Source organism: Pseudorca crassidens, chromosome 13 (genome assembly GCF_039906515.1).
Source record: "Pseudorca crassidens isolate mPseCra1 chromosome 13, mPseCra1.hap1, whole genome shotgun sequence".
NCBI lineage: Eukaryota > Metazoa > Chordata > Mammalia > Artiodactyla > Delphinidae > Pseudorca > Pseudorca crassidens.
The window spans coordinates 84107208-84134235 of NC_090308.1; positions in this window are offsets into that span (position 1 = coordinate 84107208).

Genomic DNA, 27028 nt, shown 5'->3' on the forward strand with positions numbered 1-27028 from the left:
TGACTTTCCTCTAAAATCAGGAACAAGATAAAGATGTGCACTCTTACCACTTTTATTCAACATAATATTGGAAATCCTAGCCACAGCTATTAGAGATGAAAAGGAAATAAATGACACTCAAATTGGTAGAGAAGAAACAAAACTGTCAGTATTTGCAGATGACATGATACTATATATAGAAAACCCTAAGGTCTCCACCAGAAAACTATTAGAACTAAAAAATAAATTCAATGAAGTTGCAGGATATGAGATTAATATACAGAAATCTATTGCTTTTCTATACACTATTAACAAACTATCAGAAAGAGAAAGCAAGAATACAATCTCATTTAAACTTGTATTAAAAATAATGAAATAACTAGGCATAAACTTAATCAAGGAGGTGAAAGACCTAGTCACTAAAAACTATAAAATATGAATGAAGGAATCTGAAAATGACACAAAGAATGGGAAGATATCCCATGTACTTGGATTGGAATAATTAATATTGTTAAAATGTCCGTACTGTCCAAAGCAATTTATGGATTTAATGCAATCCCTATCAAAATATTTATGATTATCTTATTTTATCTTACTTATTCTTACTTATATTATTTATTCTTACTTACTATATCTTACTTAATCACAGAATTAGAATGAATAGCCCTAAGATTTATATGAAATCACAAAAGAAGTTGAATAGCCAAAGCAATCTTGAGAAAAAAAAGAGCAAAGCTGGAGTTATCACATTCCCCAACTTCAGACTATATTACAAAGCTACAGTAATTAAAACAGCATGGCACTGGCCCCAAAACAGACACATAGATCAATGGAACAGAATGAAGAACTCAGAAATAAATCCATGCACCTATGGCCAGGAAACCATAGACAAAACAAAAAGACAATCTACTGAACAGGATAAAATATTTGCACATGATGTATCTGATAAAGGGTTAATATCCAAAATGTGTAAAGAGCTCATACAACTTAATACCAAAAAACCTCAAAACAACCAAATTTTAAAAATGTGTAGAAGACCTGAAGAGATGTGTTTTTCCCCAAAGAAGACATGTAGATGGCAAGCAGGCAAGTGAAAAGATGCTCAACATCACTAATCATCAGGTAAATGGAAATCAAAACCACATGAGATGTCACCTCACACCTGTCAGAATGGCCATTATCAAAAAGCTCACAAATAACAAATGTTGGCAAAGATGTGGAGAAAAAGGGAACCCTTGTACACAGTTGGATTGTAAATTGGTGCAGCCACCATGGAAAACATTATGAATGCTCCTCAAAAAACTAAAAATAGAACTACAATATAATCCAGCAATTCCACTCCTGGATATATATTTGGAAAAAGCAAAAACACTAATTTGAAAAGATACGTGCAGAAAATGTTATATATATATGTGTGTATATGTATGTGTGTGTGTGTATATCTATCTATCTATCTATATACACACACATATATATATATATATATATATAACACACACACAATGTAATATTACTCAGCCATAAAAAAGAATGAAGATCTTCCATTTTTAACAATGTGGATGGACCTAGCAAGTATTTCATTTAGTGAAATAAGTCAGACTAAGATAGCCATATACTGTATGTTATCACTGATATATGGAATAAAAAATAAAAGAAGTGAATATATATATCACAAAATAGGAACAGACTCACTGGTTGCCACCAGTGGGGAGAGGAAAGTGGGGAGGGGGAAAATAGGGGTAGGGTATTAGGAGACACAAACTACTATGTATAAAATAGATAAGCAACAAGGATATATTTTAGAGAATAAGGGATTATAAACATTATCTTGTAATAAATTTTAATGAAGTATAACTTGTGAAATACTGAATCACTGTGTTGTACAGCTGAATCTAATAATATTGTAAATCAACTATACCTCAGTAAAATAAAAATGCTATTTTTAGACTTATCCATGCCGAGCCAAATTATATTTATATTTGTATGTACATATATAATTTTTCTTAGCCATTTTTGAGAGGAAGTGGTAGAGTCCTTACTAATACAATATGAGATTCTTATGTTAAATGCAAAAATGTACCAAGAAGAATTTTATATATATATATATATATATATAAAACAATACTTTATATACATATGTGAGATAGAGAGATTCTTCTTTCATATGTATTAATATTTATACTATATTTTATATTTAGAATATTTCTTAATCTGAAGTGGGCATCAATGCCAAGGCAATATTATTAGGCTCAGTTTAAAAAAAAAATATGGAAGTACAAGGCAGAAAGAATAAGAGAATAAACCAATTCAGGACAAAGTCTGACTCAGCCTGTCCATATCTCATCAACTTTTGTGAGTCTTCACATACATCATACATGGAGATTTACTGTTTGAAAAAGAAAAAAAAAAAATATATATATATATATACGTATAAGAATATTAAATATATATATATATATATATATATGAGTCTTAGATGGCTGCTCTAAGCATTCCCATAAACATTTGCCTTTGTCCTCAAACCTCTATGATCGCTTAACTAAGATGTTTTTCTTCTTCTCTGAATCTAATTGCACTTACTATCTGTATCTTTCATTTCACAACTCAGATCCCCTGGAAGACTGGAATGTAGGAAAACCAGCAACAATTTGGAAATCCTGACAGTGTGACTTAAATGATGTGTGAGCTTGGACATGTTATTAGACTTCCTGAGCCAAGTTCTCAGGGTATTGATAGGGATAGAGACTGGCCTGGTAAGAAGCAGCCCCGCACAGTGGGAGGGAGCAGAGTGTCCTACCAATGAGCATGGCCTCTGAAGTCAGGCAGGGGGATTTGAATCCTGGCTGTACAGCTTACCAGTTTTTCCAGTTCTTCCTTCTGTAAAACATGATTAGTAATAGTAAATTCCCACAGGTTTGTTGTGAGGATTGGATAAAAGTGCTGTATCAGTTTTCAATTATTGCTATTATTATTGTAAAGCTTGACTAAATTATGCTCATTTATGTTTCTTTTATATCATGCTATGAACTCTTATTTACATCCTATATACTTATCTAATTTGATTGAATTATAAATTTTAATGTATCCCTAATCTCTGGATCATGTGGCCTCCATCACAAATTTCTAGGTAGGAGATTAGATCTGTCCAAAAGCAGAAAACACTTGGTGATACAAATTATTCCAGTTAAAATTCAGTATGTAGTGAGAAAATAGTTGAAGAAAAGGAGCAAATAACTAAGTTGCCTGATTTTTAACTAAAACAGTCCAAAATATAGTGGCTCAAGGAAAATGAAACATTTCTCTTTCATCTGGTGGTTCAGAGATGGGAGCTCAGCATGGGTCATCTATGACGTCATCTAGGCACTCTGGGTCCTTCTGTCCTGTCACTCTCAAGGTCCTCCACATGCTGTCCTCACTCACATGCTTGAAGCTGACTTGTGATACCACACTTCCACACTATGGGAAGTGAGTGACACCTATTAAAGCGTGTGACCCAGAATTTGCACCCATTCCTTTAGATCACATCCTCCAGTTTGGAACTTAGAACCCAGTCCATCTTTGCTGGAAGGAGAATATGTTTTCTAACTAGATGTCTATGAACCAGCTCCAAGAAGGGAGTGAGATTAGATAATGGGGTACAATTTGCCATGTTACAATCCTAGAAACATCAAAATGATGGTTCCAAATTCAAATTAATGTCGGAGGCTGAATTCAGATAGCACAAACTGAGTGATGTGAAAATATAATAGAGATGGGAAGGCAGTAAAGCAGCATCTGGCTCATTTACAATTTCCATTAGCTTTCCTAAACTATATTCATAAAATCTCTATCCACACGTGAACTGATATTTTCTGAACAAACACTCAATTTTTTCACTGCTATAGCAGTGAAACTGAAGTTGTTTCTAGGGTTCCAAGGTATGTAGAGAGAAGTAGTTCAGGAGACTTTTGGTGAGCATCTTACTGATTTTCATAGCTCTTCCAGCTTCAAAATATAAAACGTACTCAATCTACCTCAACGGATTGAGTGCCATTAAGGATGTCAAAAACTCACTGGCATCAAGACCACGTGGTCCCATGGGAATACCCAGGTTGGATATGAGAAGATATCCAGGGAATCTTTCTTCCTTTCTTTGTTCTCCTACCTTTCCTTTTAGTCAAATAACTTCTTAACTGTTCTCCATCTTTTCTCTGCAGGCTTGACTCTACTCTTTTTGCACAGTCATAACTCTTAGTTTTCAGCTCAACTTTCTTTATCAAAATCCCACATTCTCCATTTCTTTTTATTAACAATTTTAAAAGAGACTCTAATTAGTTTTAGGTCCTTAGGTATTGTAGGACTATTTCTTACAAGCTGTATAATCAGGGGTAAGAAGATTCAAAAGGCCTCTGGGCACATAAGTGTAGTTTAGTGGACTTTCATCATTCTGTCATAAATACACTTTATCTTTCTGGAAAAAAAAATTAGAGTGAAGAGTTAAGACGTTTACATCCAGTGATGGAAGTGTCATAATACTTACATCTTATTGGATGCAGGTTTTAGCAGGAAGAGAATTTCAGGCTGACAGAACACTGTGAGAAAATAAAAAGTAAATAAAGCAAAATTATAGTGGCACAAGAGTTCTGTTTTTAATGCTTATGACCATATATGCAAGAACGCAGCACCATTTTGAATGCCTAGGTTGGCTTGTCCTGAGTCTTTCTTGTCAGGAAAACAGCCCTAGGCTTTAGTCTTATGCTCTATTGAAAAAAACATCATGCCAAATGGTAAAGAACAGAGAATATATTACCTATTGCCCTCTTAAAACACTTCTTATTCTTTGGCATTATAAATCTTTATTTCTATTTTTGTTACCAAGGCTGTTGCCCCAGAATTATACCCCTGCCCCTCCCTCAAATAGAAACCAAATACTGTTATCTAAGTTTCAGGAGGAAGCTGCAAAGAGGAAAAACAAGAACTGATTAGGATTAACTAGGCCCAAGATGGCTAAGAATTTGACTTCCAGTGGACCTTGAGCCTCATTATACAATCATTGCAATACTGATACATTAGCTAAATGACACACCCACCAGCACCGTGACACTTGACAGTTGCCATGACAACAAAGGAAAAGCCCATACAAGGAATCAAAAGGAGAGTTGAATCCGTTCTGGGTCCAAACCAGAACCCTGTCTTCAGATAACTCATGAATATTCCCCCCGCAGTTTTTTCAACTCCCTCCCTTTTACATCGACCCTCCTATACATAGGGTGTCTCCACCTGAATTGGATTGAGAAGTTTATTTGCAAACTAAGTTTCAGCTGCTCCATTCTTTGGTCATTGAATAAAGCTTGTGCTGTTCCAGTCTCAGCATCTATTTTGTTATTGGCTGTTTGAATCTGAGCAAAAGAACCTCCTTGGCCAAGACAGGAGGTCTCGGCCCAGGCTAGGATCCCAGAGTGGGTCCATTCAACTAATAAGGTAACATTTTCACCTGTGAAGTAAACTGATATGATTGGCAAAAGACAATCCCAGACTCCCAGGCAATAGCATACTTCATAGGTCCTTCTTTGTTTTCTAGCTACTGAATAAAATTTTGCACCACAAATTTTAATTGATCAATAAATAATAAACAGAGAGCATGATGATTTTGAGTGACTGACTTCAAAGAGAAAACAAACAAATAACCACAATAAAAACCAGAAACAGTATATTTGATCTACCAAATAAATCTTTGGAGTTTCTTCAGCAAATTTTTAAATTCCTCTCCATGGTTGTACTCTAGCATTTAGACGCCAGACACATCAGCCACCTTAAGCTAGGACTCACCTCTGAAAAAATGGATAATCTATTTCCCATTATTTAAGGAAAAGTTTAACCTGTAGTAGAAAAATAAACCTGAACTCACACGATCTGAGGAGTTTTTTAGTCAAATAGTAAGATTGGGACCTAACCTATTAGTAGCCCAGCCATAAAGAATAAAAGAAATACAGAAGAAAGTGGTTTAAAAGCCACAAAATATGGGACTTCCCTGGTAGTTCAGTGGTTAAGACTCTGTGCTTCCACTGCAGGGGGCATGGGTTCAATCCCTGGTTGATCCCTGGTCTGGGAACTAAGATCCCACATGTAGTGTGGCATGGCCAAAAAAAAAAAAAAAAAGCCACAAAATATGGACAATAGTGAAAGATAATCAGGAATATTGTATATGGTACATATATACAATGAAATATTACTCAGCCATAAAAAGGAATGAAATTGGGTCAGTTGTAGAGACGTGGATGGACCTAGAGACTGTCATACAGAGTGAAGTAAGTCAGAAAGAGAAAAACAAATATTGTATGTTAATGTATATATGTGGAATCTGAAAAAAATTGTCATAGACCATCTTATTTACAAAGCAGAAATAGAGACAAAGACGTAGAGAACATACATATGGATACCACGGGGGTGAGGAGAGGGCAGGATGAATTGGGAGATTGGGATTGACATATATACACCATTGATAATATGTATAAAATAGATAACTAATGAAAACCTACTGTATAGCACAGGGAACTCTACTCAATGCTCTGTGATGACCTAAATGGGAAGGAAATCCAAAAAAGAGGAGATATATGTGTATGTACAGCTAATTCACTTTGCTGTACAATAGAAAGTAACAAAATATTGTAAAGCAGCTATACTCTAATAACAATTTTAAAAAAACAAATAAGTGAATATAAAACAAGTGAACTAAATTGAACTCAAAAAAATAAAAGCCACAAAATATGGATAATAGTGAAAGATAATCAGGAATATTGGATATGGACCCAAACTTAAATGAAAGACTTACAAATAAATGATAGGCAGTAACAGAAATAAGTTGATGTAAGGTAGAGGTTTATGATATCCTAAACTATGTTAAATTATTTTATTAGCATATAAAAGATATTTTCTTAAAATTCTGCTAATTAAAATAAAATTAGTACCACTGACACTTGACTGTAAACTTCCAAGTCGATTTCACCCTGAATTTCATTCTTAGTTTCAACATTTTGTTACAGCCTTCTATATTTTACAGGGCAGAAGCTCTAAACATTAGCATGAACAGACAAGCAATAAACGTTTTAAGACTTTGTACAATGCATGTCATACCAGCCCTTCAAGTTACCAGAGTATCAGGAAGGTGCCTTTACAAAATGTTTCCTGTGTCAAAACTATTTGGTAATAACCTCAGATGTTTTAGCTGAATGTAAATGCTGCTTTTGGAGGCTGCATACCTCCTGGCGTTAAAAGAAATTGAGATTGGAATGCATTTTCTGTTGAGAATCTAAATAAATATACCTGTGAGTTTTCTTTTGTAGCATCATCTTCAAGAAAGAGGGGAAAAAGCAAAATAACATTCAATTGATAATGTATTGTACTAAGTACTAGCAATAGGAAACGTGTTAATTTGTGTTATTTTAAGTTTTTCTTATCTTTTAGGATCTAAATCAACAAATTCCATAAGTTGGAAGTGAAAAATAAGCTTACTTTACAGGAAAGAGTAAGGAAAAAATTTGCATTTATATGCAAGTCTAAAGGATCAGAGAAGAGAAGACAGTAAATGCCTTGGAGACATTTGTGGGTGTTTCTCGCCTCCTGGAAAACAGAGAGGCTGTGGATTGGTTCTCAGTGAAAGGCATTTCCTCCAGTGAGCATGAAGTCATCTCACTTTGGTCCTTAAATAATTCAGCTGAAACTTCTATCCAATTTCTTACCAGAATTTATCACATGTGTCCACAACTTGTTTAAGAAAAACCTTAGATTTTTTTTTTCTGTGTTAATATGAGGTAAGATTTCAGATGAATTATGCTGTGGGCTAATGCCTTATAAACATTAAAAAGTAAATTAATTAAGATTTATGTCTTTGTCATTCTTACCCTCTTTTTTTTGTTTTTTTGTTTTTGTTTCTCCTCTTCTGCTTACTGCTTCTGCTTTCTTTGTTCTGTTTCTCTCTCCTGTTCTCCCTCCCTCTCTTCCTTCTCCACTTTTCTTCTACTTTATTACGTGGGTACACTGTTGCTCAAGACCACACAGTAAAGAACTGAATACAATCTTTGGCAGGCTTTTGCAAGGCACTTAAAGTCCAGGCTTTTTCTGATTATGCACCTCATCTTCTGGGAGCCATAGCTTATTCAAGTATCTGCTCCATTTCTTCCATGATTAGGTCTTTAATGTGTCATAGGGATAAATGTGGCTGATATACCAAGGTACCAATCATCTCTATTTCTGCCCATGTGTCCCCTTTCTGGCCTCTACCCAGGCAGCCCTCTGGGCTCTAAGTGCTTTAAGGCATCCAGTGATATAATGAGTTACTTTTTTCATGTGCATCTAAAATGGTATTAATTGCATACTATCTTTGGGATAATTTTAAAATATGCACACAAATAATTCTGTGTGTTCTATGGTCCAGATGAGAAACTTTAGTTGACAAATGTCATTCCTTAAACCACCTGGCACCTGACTTCAGACCCATGAGTGATCTCAGCTAAGACTATACGAACTGTCCCACAAGACTATGGTCAGCTCACCAACCTCCAGAATCATAGGCTAAATTCTTTGTCATAAGCTAAATACTTTGTTTTAAGTTCTGAGGTGCTTTATTATACAGTAGTAGATAATCAATACAAACAAGAATTTTAAAAGTTCGGATACTGATGACAGTGAATCCAACTGCTTGTGCCATAGATATAACCACGTTTTTAAAATCAGTTTATCTTTATTTTCATGACTTAATATTCAGTAATATTACATAGAGTACATTGGGCAATTGATCTAATAGGATTTACCAGGTCATCATATTTCCACATAACCATTCCCTCTGCAAGTCTTTCTCATTCAACTTTTTATCTTTGTTTCATTTCATTTACCATTATATCAAATTCATGTGGAAAGATCTTAATTAAACAAAAAAATTAGCCAAATTAAATATAATCAGAATATGATGTGTGCATAAATAGAAACTTTAATGTTCATAAACAATAATATTCAAAATATAAATGTTACATAGAATAGTTCTACAGTTTCTAGAGTAGAAGTACATATAAAACGTGTTGCTGAAAAAAATTATGAATAAAACATCAAGTTAAAATTACTTGGTCTTTTTAAAATTTGGTCTTTATCAAATTCAACATTTAATTTTTTCCATAATGCTTGATACTATATTTTTCTTAATATATTTTATAATTATATAATACAAAGACAATATAATTTTTGAATAAAAATTGTATAGAGCTAAGGTACCCAACATGATGTTTTGATATCCACATACATATTGAGTGGAATGATTATTACAGTCAAGGTAATTAACACATCCATCTCCAGACTCAGTTCCCTTTTGTGTGTGTATTGTGAGAGCACCTGGAATCTACTCAGTGTGATGACCTCAGTTAATAGTACTGTATTGTATACTGGAAATTTGAGAAAATGACCTGGTCTTAAGAGCAATAGTAAGAAGAATGCAGATATACAATTTTAATTGAATTTAACTTTATGCATGAATTACAGGTTTCCTGTGAATAAATTATTCACAAGAGCTAGAAGCAATTCAGTACTCTGTCATGAAGGTTAAAGGTTAAGAATATAATGATATAGAATTTGTCTGGGTTTATTTGGGCCAGAAAAATGTATATCCTTGGAAGGCAAGAATGTGAACTAATTTGTTTACTACCTATTTAGCATTTTCTTTATGAGGTAACTATTCAAAAGTTACGGTTAAATGTAGGCTACCACATTCATCAATTTAATATATAGAAACAACTTAAATAGCAGTGAGGAATAAAAACATGGCTAGAAGGACAGATAGGAAAAGCTGTTGGGATTTTTAAGATGACAACTAAGAACAAGCTAATTAAGACAGTAAGATTATTCTCTGGGAGGCAGAATGATGATGGATTCAATTGAGGAAAAAATAGAAGTGGGAAAACTGGTTCACGATGGGTTTGCCATCTGTCTTGTTCTAAATCATTTTGGTTAAATAATTTCTTCTTCCCATTTTTCACTTTTTAAAACTCTTTTACAGTTTCCTCCTTTTGACCCTTCAAAATATTGTACTGTTCTATTATTAATTTTTTAAATAACTTAAATAGTCCAAAAATAACCCTGGACTTCCCTGGTGGTGCAGTGGTTGAGAGTCCGCCTGCCAGGACAGGGTATATGGGTTCATGCCCCGGTCCAGGAAGATCCCACATGCCGCGGAGCGGCTGGGCCCGTGAGCCATGGCCGCTGAGCCTGCGCGTGCGGAGCCTGTGCTCCGCAATGAGAGAGGCCACAACAGTGAGAGGCCCACGTACTGCAAAAAAGAAAAAATAATATTAATAATAACCCTAAAAATAATCAAATAAAAATCAAAGAAGGAGAGTTAGTTACAACAACCTGATCCATTTATTAAGCTTCTGCTCTATGTGCCAAGAAATATACTGGTTATTAGAGGGGTACCAGGCCTGGTTCCTACCCTTGAGAAAAACCTAGCCAATGTTGGTAAGCCTTGGATTTGTAAGGCTATATTTTATGTTGCTCACTTACTTCCCATCACCTACCAACATCTTATTAGCTAAAGCATCAAAAAATCAAAGAACTGTTTCATGTTTTATTATATGTATTTCAAGGAAACAAATGCAAAGTTTAAAGTAACAGGGAATTAAAGAATGTGTTTGGAGATATATCTGATGGTCTAGAAGTAAAGCCCAGTGAATAAAAGAGGAAGAAAGCTTTATTAAGAACATAGCTGGGCATTAAATAGGCAATATGATGAAGGCAAAATAGACAGGAAAACAGACAATTAAAATTTTGTTTTATCTTTTAAAATTTTTACTGGAGAATAGTTGACATACAATGTTTTGTTAGTTTCAGATGTATAGCAAAATGAATCAGTTATACATATATTAACACTTTTTTTTTTAAGATTCATTTCCCATATATGCCTTACAGAGTATTGAGTAGTGTTCCCCGTGCTATATAGCAGTTTCTTTTCTTTTCTTTTTTTTGTGGTACGCAGACCTCTCACTGTTGTGGCCTCTCCCGTTGTGGAGCACAGGCTCCGGATGCGCAGGCTCAGCGGCCATGGCTCACGGGCCCAGCCGCTCCACGGCACGTGGGATCTTCCCGGACCGGGGCACGAACCCGTGTCCCCTGCATCGGCAGGAGGACTCTCAACCACTGCGCCACCAGGGGATTCCAGCAGTTTCTTATTAGCTATCTATTTTATATATAGTAGTGTGTATATGTCAATCCAATCTCCCATTTTATCCCTCCCCTCCCATCCCCTGGTAACCATAAGTTTGTTTTCTACATTGTGATTCTACTTCTATTTTGTAAATAAGTTCATGTGTCTCTCCTATTTTTTCTTAGATTCCATATATAAGCAATATCATATGATATTTTTCTTTCTGTGTCTGACTTATTACACTCAATATAACTATCTCTAGGTTGTGGCAAAGAAACAATCTCCATGTTGCTGCAAATGGCATTATTTTGTTCCTTTTTATGGCTGAGTAATATTCCATTGTTCAATTGTATATATGTACCACATCTTCTTTATCCATTCGTCTGTCAATGGACATTTAGGTTGCTTCCATGTCCTGGCTATTGTAAATAGAGCTGCAATGAACATTGTGGTACATGACTGTTTTTGAATTATGGTTTTCTCAGGGTATACACTCTGATTGCTGGGTCATATGGTAATTCTATTCTTAGTTTTTTAAGGAACCTGCATACTGTTCTGCATAGTGGCTGTATCAATTTACATTCCCACCAACAGTGCAAGAGACTTCCCTTTTCCCCACACGCTCTCCAGCATTTATTGTTTGTAGATTTTCTGATGATGCCCATTCTGACTGCTGTTGAGGTGATACCTCATTGTAGTTTTGATTTGCATTTCTCTAATAATTAGTGATGTTGAGCATCTTTTCATGTCCTTTTTGGCCATCTGTCTGTCTTCTTTGGAGAAATATCTATTTAGATCATCTGCCCTTTTTTTTGATTGGGTTATTATTATTATTATTTTTTGATATTAGCGGCATGAGCTGTTTGTGTATTTTGGAGATTAATCCCTTGTCAGTTGCTTCATTTGCAAATATTTTCTCCCATTCTGAGGGTTGTTGTTTTGTTTTGTTTATGGTTTCCTTTGCTGTGCAAAAGCTTTTAAAATTCATGCACTGTTGGGTAGCTTTCAGACATTCCATGGGTGATCCAGTATGGCAAATTATTGTAGGTCTCAATATATGGCTTAGAAAAGTGCATAAAAAGAAGCACATGCCTGAGGCTTTCTGGAAGAAATTAATGGAAATATTCGGGAATTTAGTAAGAGAGATCTCTAAGTGACAATTTTCTCTAAGAACCAAGGACTGCAAATATATTAACATTTTCCCATAAAAGGACTTTGTGCTGAGTGAAAGAGAAAAGAATGTTGCAAACATATTTAGAGAAGAGGGAGAGAGGGAGAACCATAGTATTCTCCTCCATTCTCTAGTCTTAATAACCCAGTGATCAATATGCTTGGGTCTGACCAGTGTGAGGCCTGAAAATTAGTAGCTAAAATTATATTTGTTAATTAAGGTCTATTATATGCACACATTTTATGTTCTAGATAATTTAGACAGTAGTTCATGAGTTGGCTAAATAGTTTATGATACTCTTCACTAATCCACACATGTATGCTGGTTTATCTATTTACCACCAGATAAGAAGGAGGGAGGGAGGGAGTGAAGGAGAAACAGAGAAGAGGCATTCGTTTTGATTCAAAAGGCAGAGAATGAAGTGGTGGCAACATCATGCCCTTAAGGCACTTGAACCCTTGTTTCCAGGGCCGGTCTTTCTCAAGGACCATGTAATCTCCCTTTGTCTGGGACAGGTTGTCAGTGGATGCCATGTGAGTAACTCTACTTGGACCACGACATAATATACTACAACCCCACCTTCAGTTCCTTACTTGTAAGAACAGGTAAATTAGATGAGCCATGTCTTTCTCCCACATCTAAGGATTAGTAGACCAGTAGTTTACCTGCCCCTGTACTTCCTTCTCATCAACAGAAAGGGCCTGCTTATCCAATGTGGTTCATCTCTTCCAGGCTGCTTATACAACTGGAAGCCAGGTAATTATTAACTCCATCACTGTATCTTACCAGGCAGTTGAGTAACACTAAGACTTAAACCATTTTGTGGTTAAGTTAGAGATAGGCAGTATAGGATTATTGCTTTTATTTTCTTATTTGATCATAATCAAACTTGGACAAGTAGCTTGACCTCTCCTGGCCTTGCTTTCTTCATCTTTAAAATGAGGTTAACAATAGTAGTAACTTTATAACGTTGTTGTAAGTTTTAAATGAGTCAGTGCAAGTAAAATGTTTAGAATACTGTCTTGGTAAACTCTAAGTATTGGCTGTTATTATGAGCACAAGCATTATTATCGCTACCACCTTTATTTATTATGCTTCTACCATTCCTAATCACAAAGTTACTAAGTTGGGACCTCAACTTCAGGAACTCCAGATCTCTTCAGACTTTGTTCAGCACCTATGCTTCTTGCAGAGATCAGGTAGAGAACCAGAGACTCCAAGAGCACAGGTGTTGGGCCTCAGGTGTTGTAACCATGCTGGCTTGCAAGGTGTCAGTTTACCACAGTGACAGCTGTGACAGCCAAGTATCTGAAACACAGTTGGATCTGAGAGAATTGGAGGAGGATGGGTCAATACAGTTTTAATCCTTTTATTTTTATTTTTTGAATTTTCATTGGAGTATAGTTGATTTACAATGTTGTGTTAGCTTCAGGTGTACAACAAAGTGAATCAGTTATACATATACATATATCTACTCTGTTTTAGATTCTTTTCCCATATAGGCCATTACAGAGTACTGAGCAGAGTTCCCTGTGTTCCCAATCTCCCAGTTTATCCCTCACCTTCTTTCTTCCTCGGTAACCACAAGTTTGTTTTCTACATCTGTGACTATATTTCTGTGTTGTCAATAAGTCCATTTGGGGCTTCCCTGGTGGCACAGTGGTTGAGAGTCCGCCTGCTGATGCAGGGGACACGGGTTTGTGCCCCGGTACGGGAAGATCCCACATGCCACGGAGCAACTGGGCCCATGAGCCATGGCCACTGAGCCTGCGCGTCTGGAGCCTGTGCTCCGCAATGGGAGAGGCCACAACAGTGAGAGGCCCGCGTACCACACACACACAAAAAAAGTCTATTTGTACCATTTTTTTAGATTCCACATATAAGGGATATCATATGATATTTGTCTTTCTCTGTCTCCTTTTACTTTTTTTATTTTCATGTTTTATCTGTTCCCATACTATTATTTTAAAACCCATTCATTTGTTTATGATTTAGCCCCTTCTTTGAAATCTTCTCATAATTCTTTAAGCAATTTTACTTTTTCTATAATTTCAGTATCTTCTATTGTTTTTCTTTATTATTATTGTTTATATATTATCTTATAATTTTATTTCTATTTCACTACTTGGTAAAACCATGGTTACAGAGATAATGGTAATAACTAAGCCCATGCCAGAAAAAGAAGGATTTGAAAGTCATCTGTCATGACGTATCCTGAGAAAGACCATTCCAGATTCTCTATTTGCTCTTCCTGGACTTTTCTTTAGTTCTCTGAAGTGGAGCCCATGATTCTGCAATATTGGCAAGCACTCCAGGTGATCCTGATGCAAGATATATGCAGACCTTGTCTTCAGAAAAGCATTCTAGAGTCAGTTAAAGGATCCATTCATTCATTTGCTTATTCATTTACTCAGTTATTAATTTATTCCTTCTTGGCCATATGGTTTACTGGTGCAATTTAATACTTTATACACAGTCTCTTTCTATTTTCAAAAAATGTGTTTATCATTTATTGCCCACTACTTTTTCTGGTACACCATAGCATCATTTTTAGATGCCAATAAGGAAATAATGATGTATTAGTTTGTGTCATATTTCTGTAATATTCAGGACAGATTCAATATTCATTTTTCCTGTATTATGTAATATCTTTGTATGTTTGTTGAATTTTCCTTTTAGAACTCTCAGTAATGTTTTGAAGTTTTCTAAATATAGTTCATTCACATTTTTGTTCTAAGTTTTTCCTACGTAATTTTGTTGAAATGATTTTTGAGATAACAAAACTAAAGCAAGTGTAGATATAAAACTAAAGTGTATAAAGTGTTACTTTACATCCTGCTTCTTGTAAAAACAGTTAACTTTCTTGTCTGTGTTTTAGGGTACTGAAAACGAGCAAGTTTCATGAATATATGAGAGAATTAGATTATTAACCTAAGAAAAAACAAGCTAATTATGTTGCCCAATGACTTTTACACTGCCATACACTCCTGTTTTTTTCTGAAACTTTTACTTTCTCACCGATAGGCAAGAGCTTTTGAGCACTTGTGGTTTCTTTAGGGACAGAACAAACTGTCTTTAATGTCCTGCCTCTAAAACTTGGGATGGAGGTCTCAATTCTCTTCCACCACAGAAATGTCTCCACCATAACCACATACTTATGTTCTGACTGTATGAGGAATGTTGTTATAAAATGTAGTGTAATGACCTAAAGGGTATTCAGGCACGAGAATAGATCTATACTAACAATTCCTGTTTGTTGTGGGAAGAGATGCAGAAGAAAAGAAATAACATATCCACCAGTGACGAAAACAATAATATTGAAGAGCTAGTGCAGGACTTCAATCTTCATTTTTCTTTGTACGAATCACACCAACATGCTATAAATCCACTTGTGTTTGCAAATATGTACTGTTTCTAAAATTGTTTTGTAGAAAAAGCTAGAGGCCTTGACCGCATGACGCTTCCTGTGATTCTAAGGGTTGTAAAGCATCTGCACCCAATCTAATCTGTTTTTTACTGGAAACAAAAGGACAAAAAACGCTCCTGAATTGGGAATTAATCATATTTACTTGCTAGTTCTGTGGCTTTCTAGAACATCCATTCATTCATTTATCAAAAAACATTTTTTTGCTTATCTCGCTGATGTCAATCATTGTGATAAATTCATTTGTGTGACAGACTAAAGGACACCAGAGGGAAAAGATCCATTAATTTATTTGATAATGCACAGTAATAGGGACTCCTTAGTAATGTATATATTTTTATATGAAATTATTAATTCAAAGTTGAAACATTTTCTGAAGCTTAAGGAAAATTGGACAAAGGAAAATAAATTTTGGGTTACCAAAGACCCAAAGGAAGCCTATGGTATAAAAGCATAATATGATGAATGCTACAATTTGATTTAAATTTTAGTGTTTAAGCTTCGTTATATTTCTTCTATTATCAAGTACAAATGTCTATGACTATCTTTAGAAACCTTCAAAATTGGGTCATATTTTTATCTATATGATTTTATTTTTTCTTGACTACCACACACTGTTCTCCATCACGTCTTACTTTTCCTTTTTCTGATAGGCCCACTCTTTTCTAAATATTACTTATCTTTAAAATTTCAACACAACTTCTAATTATAGCACAAGACATTTTGATGTCATTGTTTTGAAGTCATTCTGTTTTGAAGCATTTCAGCAATTAATTTTGTACTCAATGATTTAATAAAATTATTTACTGTTTTGTTTTGTCCAGTACTGTTTCTTGGTTTGTTTGAAAGTATTATACTTAGGAAAGGAGTCTGGCAAAATCTGTTTTACTTCCTTTGCTATATCTCAGGAGCTGCTTGACCTTGGATGATTTTAAAGCTATAAAAACAACAATCAGGAATCTGAGCTACTCATTTTACAATAGATGAAACTAAAATTGAGAGTGATTACTGACTGGTTTCCTTGCAATAAAACTGGTTCTAAAATCTGGATCTTCTAATTCTGATAACTTTTCTTCATTTAATCACAATCTTTGTTTTTAAAGTTCTTTTAAACTTTAAAATGTAATAAGTTTCTATTATATGTGTTTTTAGTGTTGTCTGTAATATCTGAATATTTTATAATTATTTTTATTGAAATATAGTTGATTTACTATATTATATTATTTTCAGGTGTACAGCATAGTGATTCAGTATTTTTACAGATCACTCCATCAAAAGTTATTATAAGATCATGGCTATAATTCCCCATGTTATACAATATAAACTTGTTGATTATCTATTTTATACATACTAGTTTGTACCTCTTAATCCCATACACATAATTTGTCCCTTCCCCTTCTCTCTCCCCTTCAGTAACCACAAGTTTATTTTCTATGTCTGTGAGTCTGTTTCTGTTTATTCGTTTATATTATTTTTTAGATTTCATATATAAGTGATATTATACAGTATTTGTCTTTCTCTGTCTGACTTATTTCACCAAGCATAGTATTCTCTAGGGCCATCCACTTTGCTGCAAATGGCAGAATTTCATTCTTATTTTATGTGTAACAATCTACTGTGTGTATATATATATATATATATATATATATATATATATATATATATAAAAATATATATATAATATCTTCTAATGGGCAGAAGACCAGACTAGACATTTTTCCAAAGAAGATATACAGATGGCTGACAGACACATGAAAAGATGTTAAACATCACTAATTATTTGAGAAATGCCAATGAAAACTACAAAGAGATATCACCTCACACTTGTCAGAATGGCTAACATCAAAAAGATATGCATTCTGCAAAAAGATATGCATCCAGCAATTCCATTCCTGGATAAACATCTGGAAAAAGTGAAAAAATTAATTCAAAACGATGAATGCATCCCAAAGTTCATATGCAGCACTATTTACAATAACCAAGATTTAGAAGCAATGTCAAGTGTCCATCAACTGATTAATAAACATTTTATAATCATTTAATTTTGCACCTAATTTCCAGTGAATAGAAGTACAGTTCAAATATTACTGAGAAAATTAATATTATAATTGATTGGTTAATCTGACCTCTAAATATTTTGCCTTTTAAAGTCATAATATCCTTTATGTAGCTTTATTATTTTTAACGCAGAATTGAGCAAGTCAGAGTCATGAAGTCATGCAGTCTCCCTGCACTCTCTTCCCCATGGTATCTATTCATTCAACACATCTCAACAAATATTGATTGATCATCTCCACTGCATGAGGCACTTTGGAAACAAATGGTAAAAAACAAAAAATAAAACAAAACAAAAAACACTGCTTTCACCCTAATGGAATTTACAGTGTTTCAGAATAGACAGACCTTAGTTAAATAAACGTGCTCAATCCCTCCCCAGGTATACTCACACACACACACAAACACAAACACTAACACAGACAATATTTAACCAGGTCAAGTGTTGAAAAGAAGACACATACAGTGAATCAGTGAATTTACATACCTAGGAGTTGACAGCATGAGGAAAAAGACAAAGATAGCTTTCTGAATAGATGCTAGTGATCATTTCTAAAGGATGTACAGAAGTTATTTAGGTGCTATTCACTGAAATAGAGAAATCTGGAAGGGAACCAGATTAGGGAGGGGTGGCTCAGATTCTATTTTTTATTTTGCCGTAAGATATAATGCCACAAATGCATTACTAATATATATTGCATTCTGCAAAATCATACTGTGTAAATAATAACACTTACAGAAAAAAAAATGAAGTTAAGGGAGACTACTCATTATCTATGAAATATGTATGCAAGGCACACAAAACAAAACCTGTCACAATTCTAATACCATTATCAACACTGACATTTGTCCTCAGCATCTCTGACTAGGAGGCCCCTTGTAGTTTTAAATATGGGAACTTGTGTTTCTTATTTCAAGGGATTATTGAAGACATTTTTTTTAATTGAAAATCTGATGCAGGGTGTAGACTTCAGCATTTTTTTTTTTAATACAGGGGGAAATACCTTTGAATCTTCTTAACCTGAACTCCCAGCTCCACTGTCAGCTCAATGCTGAGGAAAGTTTAATGATTCTTAAAATTGTCAAGCCAGCCATTAATTGCACTTTGGCAGAATTTTCAGCTTGCCCTTAAGATTTTTATGTGTTCTTATGGCTACCTTTTTAATTGTGAAGTATCTTGTTACTGATTACTTCGATGCATATTATGCTGGGAAAACTCACATATGAACCAACATGACTTTCACTTTAAATTTACATCAACCTCACCATGTGACAATTTTATATGAGTCACTTCTCCCTAAAGAGTCACATGTTGTAGCAGAATATATTAAACTGAGTTTGAAATTCTTTTGAGCCAAGTGGTTATACATATGGGTCTGGAGTTCAGAGGAGACATCTATGCTAAAGAGATAAATGGTAGTTTTCCGAGTGTGGTTGGTTATTGAAGGCCTGCTTGTGAATGAGATTATATAAGGAGAGAATATAAACTGAAATAGAGGGGCTAGGATTGAGCTGGAAAAACTCCACCCACTTATAAACATGATCTTGATCAGGAAATAGGAAATGGGTGGGCTGGGAGTTCTAGGGAAAGCAGGGCAATGAATTCCAGGACAATGAATTCTCGCAGCCAGGGAAAGAGGAAAACTCACAATTCAAATATTCTCACTTCATCACCTTCCCTTCTTATACCACTTCAAGAATACTAATTCTAAATTATGTAAAATTAAAACAACCTTGAAAAATAGCACTTATGTACTAGTGTGCTCATAAAATCCATTCATACCGATCTATTTAAGAATTTCAATGTACATGCATATTCTCTTGTGTGTGTACATGTGTTTTTATATAGTACTTATAAGCATATTGTTGTGGATTTTTTCTTTTAATTTTGCCTGACAAGATAAAGCATTAATGACTTGTGTGAGGGCTATTAGAGACACCATGTAGATGTGCTAAATTTGTACCTTTGAAAAAGAGCAGAGGAGAACTTTTACAAAAGTTTATATAGACATAAAAATCCAACAGACATGCCAAAGAAAAATGATATCTATAAACTTGGTTGACAATGATACATGGGATTTGAAAAGAGCATAGAAGAGCCATCAGTAACTACTCAAAAGTTTGTGGAACGATTCTAAGTCATGGAATTCTGCTAGGATCCCAGAGCCACTACTGAGGAAAATGGAGCCTGGGATTAGGAGATGCAGGGATGATAAATGGTGAAGTGAACTCAAATAGGGTACACTGGGGAATTTTTACTTTCTGTTACAACAGGAACATACAGCGAAAAGCAATAAATAGAAAGAAATATTTTTAAAAGTTCCTGTTAAAGTACTTTTTGAATAGTAGAAATAACTAAAAATACAGTGAAAGATGATTCTAAACCTAAAAGGAGATACATGAATCAGATCTTTGAAAATCTACTGTACAATTCCCAGCTGCTGCAACCCTAGTCCAGTTTTAGTGGCCTCTGTTTTTAGAACTAAGACCAGCATAAATCCTATGTGATTATGAGCTGTAGAGATTTTTACTCTCTCTTTTTCATGAGCTCCCTAGTCCCACCCTTAAAAGTAATGTGAAAACTTCTTAATACCAGTCTGCTCAGGGCTTTGTATAAATAGATGGAGGAGTAAAAGGCAGTGAGGATGAGCAAATGTCCCTACTCCTACTTCAGAAGCCCTCCCAGCCCATTTTAAAAATTGACTCCACAATATTCACAAATTTATATTCTCATGCCATCCCTCCATGACACCCACCAGCTGTACAGTTTATGCTTGTGCCCACATCTGGATATGCAGACTTCTAACCTGATTTGTTTAAATTCTTCTCTAAGAAATCATATGGCTTGAGTATATAGTTTGGGTTACAACATGGTCTATCATGGGTGAGGTCCCACTGGGGTCAAGCTGCTTATTATGTGAAGTAGCTCCCTCAGAACTTTTCTACTTGTCCTTTATTCATGATGAAACTAGGAAATGGATTGGATTCAACAGGTTGCAATGCAGAAAAAGGTTGTGTTTCCTTTTTTCAAATTTGATCTTTTATATTAGCGTACAGTTGATTTACAACGTTGTGTTAGTTTCAGGTGCACAGCAAAGTGATTCATTTATACATATACATATATTCATTCTTTTTCAGATTCTTTTCCCATATAGGCTGTAATAACCTGTAATAGAATATTGAGTAGAGTTCCCTGTGCTCTACAGTAGGTCCTTGTTGATTATCCATTTTATATATAGTAGTGTGTATACGTTAATCCCAAACTCTTAATTTATCCTCCTTCCCCATGGTTCCCCTTTGGTAACCATAAGTTTGTTTTCGAAGTCTGTGAGTCTATTTCTGTTTTGAAAATAAGTTCATTTGTATCTCTTTTTTTTAAATTTTTTAGATTCCATGTATAAGTCATATGGTATTTGTCTTTCCTTGTCTGACTTACCTCACTTAGTATGATAATATCTAGGTCCATCCATGTTGCTGTAGATGGCATTATTTCATTCTGAAAAAGGTTTTATCTCTTTTTATCAGTGGCTTTCAAAGGTGCTTAATATCTATCCTACATTTGGGCATTACTTCATGCAAATCTCAGAGCTTTTTTCCTTCACTTTTAGGTATTAAAAAACAATTTAATTTCATATAATTTCAACTACTATACGTCTCATTCAAGTTAATACATTTTCCACGTCACAAAATCTCAGGCCTGACTCACACTTGGCAGATGACAATGTGGGGAGTAGGATGGGGATTAAAGAAAAATGACAAAGTTTTGTAGAGCTGATGATATCTTACTCCAGCTTCTGGAAATTTTCTGGCAGATTTTCATATGCTGCCTCAGCACACACAAGGTACTTTGGTTGGTGCTTTATAGATGAGTGACTTCCAACATTGCACAGTTCTCAAAATGGGTGATCGCTCATGGTAGGACATCCAGCAAAGACTCTTGTTACTGGAGTCTCTTCACTCAGAATTCATATAGGTGGGTCTCCAACCCCGCTCCTTAGCATGTACACATACAATCCGGCCACTCTAGGAGTGCGAGTTGATCATAGTTCCAACATCAGAGACAGATGCAACTATCTTCTCACCTTTAGATTTTCACTGAAGAGTGCCAGACACCAGTCCCCATGGTGCTGAAAGACCAAGGGACTCAGATAAGGACAAGGTAGGTCTCTTGAAATCAGTTGACTTGAACTGGTTGTGGGCAAGAGGAGTGGAGGAAGCACAGCACATAAACAACTCCCTTAAAATAAGTCTCTAATATTTCCCTCCTCAAATTGGTGTCCTGCTTTTCCCTATATATCACCCTGTGTGGAAATAAACTAAATTTCCATTCCTGCAGCAAGACTTGTGTTTGACATTTGGGGAATATTTGTAACTTCTTCCTAAGTTTGGATTCTCATCCAAGTTGAGACAATAGGAAGTTTATTTAACATCCCATTATATTTCTAAGGATCACTTCTTAGGCATTTAAATCAGGAAGTGGTGAGGATGATAAAGTATGAGTTATTTAAAAAGCAGAATGTACGGATATGTGTGGTTTAAGAGTGGCATAAAAGTGAATCAGATGGAAGGATTATTGTTTTCAGGTAAAATTACCTGATTTAATTATTGACAGACAACCTGAATATTCAGAGGCATATTTAATTTTAATTGATTTATTGGAAGAAAAATGCTTTATGAGCTACAATTTTAGAAAGACAGGAAAGAGGCTTTTAAATTTCAACAGATCATTCACTTTGAATATTTGTGCTTAATATTTAATATTAACATAGCTCCTTACCAAATAGTGTTATTAAAATAAGTGGCTATACACATTGTTCAAATATTTGGTATTAATAACATTGCCCTTCTTAGTGATATTTAAGAAATATAATATCCTTAAAACTCTATGAAACAATGGTTCTAATTAAAATGTCCTTTGTATGCAAGAAAATAACGTGCTCTTTCAAAGACAGAACATTGGCATTTAACAACCAGTGAAACTGTGTAAGATACTGTATTTCTGACACCCAATAACATGCACAGCTTGATATTTTAGAAGTGGCACAGCATCAATTCATCATCTAGCAAAAACTATTCAGGAAAGATCTAAGTACTTCATGTTTCATGCTTTGGAAAACTGTATCTTTGGTAGCTAATGGCACTGTGTAATGAGAGCTCCATTTCACCTTCAAATCTAGATTATCTTGTTTAGAGTAGAAAGTAGACATTTTACTCTACAAATATGTCCAAATCAGAAGTGAAATAAGAAGAAATATGGGGACAAGTGATCTAGTGCAGATTAAATGCAGTCTAATAACACAGCATAATTAAAAGGAAAGATAAATATAATTATGGAGAAAACCCAAAACCCCATTTAAATTCTCTTTTTAAAAGTATTATACACATGTGTTCCTTAAAACTTTATCACATGCAAAGTGAAAGAGCAAATGAGATTACCTGGGTAATATATAGGAAATATAAATATTCTCAAAAGGAAGCATTCTCAATATTATCTATAATAGGCAACACCAAAACCATTCATGACTAGTTTTTATTTTATCTTATTTTATTTTTCACAGCTATAGATGAACTTACTAATTTTTGATGGAACCGTTCATCATTTACAAAGTAGACAAATAATTCCTAGACTGCCAGACAGTTTTTAGACTGCTAAGCAATTGCCTTTAGGCTTAATTTCCAAGTTTGTGAGAGGGAAAGGAGGAAAAATGTTTAAACATATTTTTAGGGACTTGGAAATTTCTGAAGGGTTAATTTCAATTGATCATTGATTTTTATATATTTTTTATATTCATAAGACTATGCCAGATCTTATGGATTAGGAGGAAGATATTTGACTCGATGACCTCAGAGTATTTCCAGTCTTTGCATTGTTAGTTGTATCAGTATCTGGTCTCACCCATGATCACTAAATCATCTTCAGTTGTAAATCCCTGATATTTGATAGGTAGCTGTATTCTCATCACTTTATCTCATGGAGGGATGTGCTTATTGCAGAGAATATTCTAGTCTGATATATACTTAATTGAAAATTAAGCTCTGGACCTCAAATTTCCTTTATATATCCTTCAGTACTGCACTAAACTGGGCAAAAACATGTGTTTCTAGCAATGATTATCAACACTTATCCCAAGAGCTCAATAAAACAGGCCTAAGAAGCTTTCTCCATTTATGAGCAGGACCCTGTCCTTATCTTGATCCTGTTTGACTTTCCCAAGTTTTAGGGAAGAAATTGCCTCCCAAATGAGAGTCTCCATTCCAAGAAGGATACAAGAGAAATAATAAAATTAAGACAAATAGATGTTGTCCTGTTCAGTTGCTTTGCAGATTAAAATTCCAGTACCTAGGACAGTGGACTGACTAACTACATGTCACAGAAGACATCATTTTGTTGCTGATTCATAGCAGAAGGTTTCCCCTAGCATTGGGATAGGACACGGAGTCTGTGAGCTTTCTCTAGAGCACTGATTCTTATACTTCTTTTGGATAACATTCTGTTCTAATGAAAACCACAAACTCACTCTGATGTAAAAGCCAAGAACACAATCTCTGTAAAAAGTCACAAATACATATATCCATACAACAGAATTCTACTTAATAATAAACAGGAAATAATTATTGATATGATATAACTGAATCTCAGAAACATTATGCTGAGTAAAAGAAGCTAGATATAAAAGAATACATAGTGTATGATTCTATTTCCATGCCAATGGCAAAACTAAGCTATAACGACAGGTTGCAATGACTACAAGGAAGTGAAGGAAACTTTCTGGAGTGATGAAAATGTTCTATATATTGCTCATGGTGATAATTACACAGGTGTACTTCTTGTTTTGTCAAACCTCACATTAATATATATATATATGAATTAAAACTCAATAAACTTATTATAAAAATAGTCACATACCCCAAAATGGTGCACTCAGATATAGGGAATTCACAGACCCTATGGACTCCAACAAATCTCCTAAATATCTTTGGATTCAAGTCTGGTTAATAAAATATAGTAAAAAGTAAAGTAATAAACAAATGGAACTAGATTTTGAAGGGCCACAGTAAGTTAATAATTGTTCTGAAAGAGAGTGAAGAGGCATAAACACTTCACACACAATCAAAAAATTTTGTGTTTATTGTGTGTGTTGACTTGGGTCCAAATAAAAATAATTCTGGAGTTCCAAAAATTATAAGCTTAAAATGAGCAACAGATCTTTTGTATATATTCTCTAGTATTCTGATAAATCCTGAAAACTATATATTACATACACAAATGCACATACAAACATATTTAAATAAATGAAAGCTGGGAGCAAACAAGTAGATTTAGATGTATTCTTAAGAAGGGTTGGAATTGAGGGAAATTAGCCAGATCCTCTGCTTTGCTCTGGAAACTAAGAGATGGTGAACTCTATTGTTCAGGAAAGCAAACAGGGCAGAGTATAGAGAATGAGCTTGAGGAGATTGATAGAGGTTCACAGTAGGTGCTCCGGGAATTGGAGGAGAATGTTGGAAACAAATAAACAAACAAGTGAAGGAATGGTGTGCAGAGTGACAAAGACAAGCCATCATTGGCTGGAAATCATGGATTTGTGTTAGTATTAATTGAAGATTTTACATGTTTTTTTCTCTCCCAATGGGCTCGGTAGTCTAGATGGCAAGAAGACTTACATCTGGATTGAGACAGAGAGGGTCAGTGTGTTAGAAGGATGAGAAGCTTAGCACTGCTTTGGGAGTGGAATCAAAGCCTTGGACCTTGGGATCCATACTGTACGGGAAAGGAGAGAACTCAGAAGAAGGGTGTTGATAAACCATGGGAAAAAGAGATTGGTCAAGGTGCAGGTGTCCTGAGGAGGCAAAAGCAGGTATGTAAGAGCTCTGGGGAGGAGAGGATGCTGCAGGCAAAGGGTGGTACAATTGGTCTTTAAAATTTCAGAAGTACACCAATATGCTCTTAGAGAGCTGGGCTTTATCTTCTTGCGATGCAGAGAGTGAGCCCTGGGGCTTTCAACTGAATCAGAAATGGAATTGGAGGAAGTGACCTACTTACTAACTCACCAGACAGAGATATGGAACTTGATAGAAAAAAAATACTCACCTAGAAATTTGTTTTATCAAGATTAACTAAGAATAGAGCATAAGAGATAGAAAAGGCAGGGAAAGTAGGGGAGAAAGGGCCAGAGTGAGTAAAGATTCATTGTGCTTTGCTTTGGGGGGCATCTAATTTACAATCTCTTTGCCATTTCTATTCAAACTTCTAACTACTTCCATCTCTATCACACAGTGCAAGGAAAGTGGGCCTGCTCCCAATTGGCTGATTAATTCACTGCCTTAAGTAAAGTTACTTTGCTGCCTAAATACACATACTGGTTGTGATATAGGGATTTTCTCATTGAAAACTCTGAGCAGATTTCCCACCACTTTGTGATTCAGGAGTGAAGGTGTGTGATTGTTTTAATAACTCAAGGGAATCTGCTCATCATAGTACTTATTCACCTAGATAGGTTTATCTCATGAACACCAGTATTGGCCAAAGAAAAGGAAAAAACAGGCTAGAGGTACTTTTTCACAACCAGTTTCCTGGAGGGTCAAGGATTTTATTTTTGTGTTACACAACTTACAATCCCCAAATAAAATGTTTTTATGGATTTAAGTATCTAGTTCAAAAAGTTTTCGAGTTATTAAAAAAAAATAAATCATTAATGAAATGCACTCAGCCTGCAAAGTGCATTTTCATATATATCAATCAAACTCCACTCACAATTCCAGGGAAAGTTCAGTGAGGGACATACAATACACAAACTATCATAACACAAGTTTTCACAGTAGTTTACCCAAAAAGTGCTTTCTAGCTCCTGAGTTGATCCTAGCTAAATCTTCTGAGGTAAGTATAATAGTATCATTTTCATTTTATCAGTAAAATAGGGAAAACTCAGTTTGTGTTATATGACATGTTAAAAGTCACAAAGGCACTAAATTTTGGAGAATGAATTATCCACTAAAGTATAGTATCTTTGGGGAAAATTTCTGAACCCAAGTTGACAAAGACCAAGTTGTGAAGAGCAAGAACCTAGTTATGGAAAAAGATTTTGTCCCTTCAACATTTCTCTATTGAGAATCTGTGGGGTGCGAGGGCTGCTTGAAGAACCGGGATTGCAAAGTCAATAACACAGCTTTTGCCTTCGTAAAGCTCTCATTGCAGTAATATTTACATATTAAAGCAGTCTGAGTTATATAAATA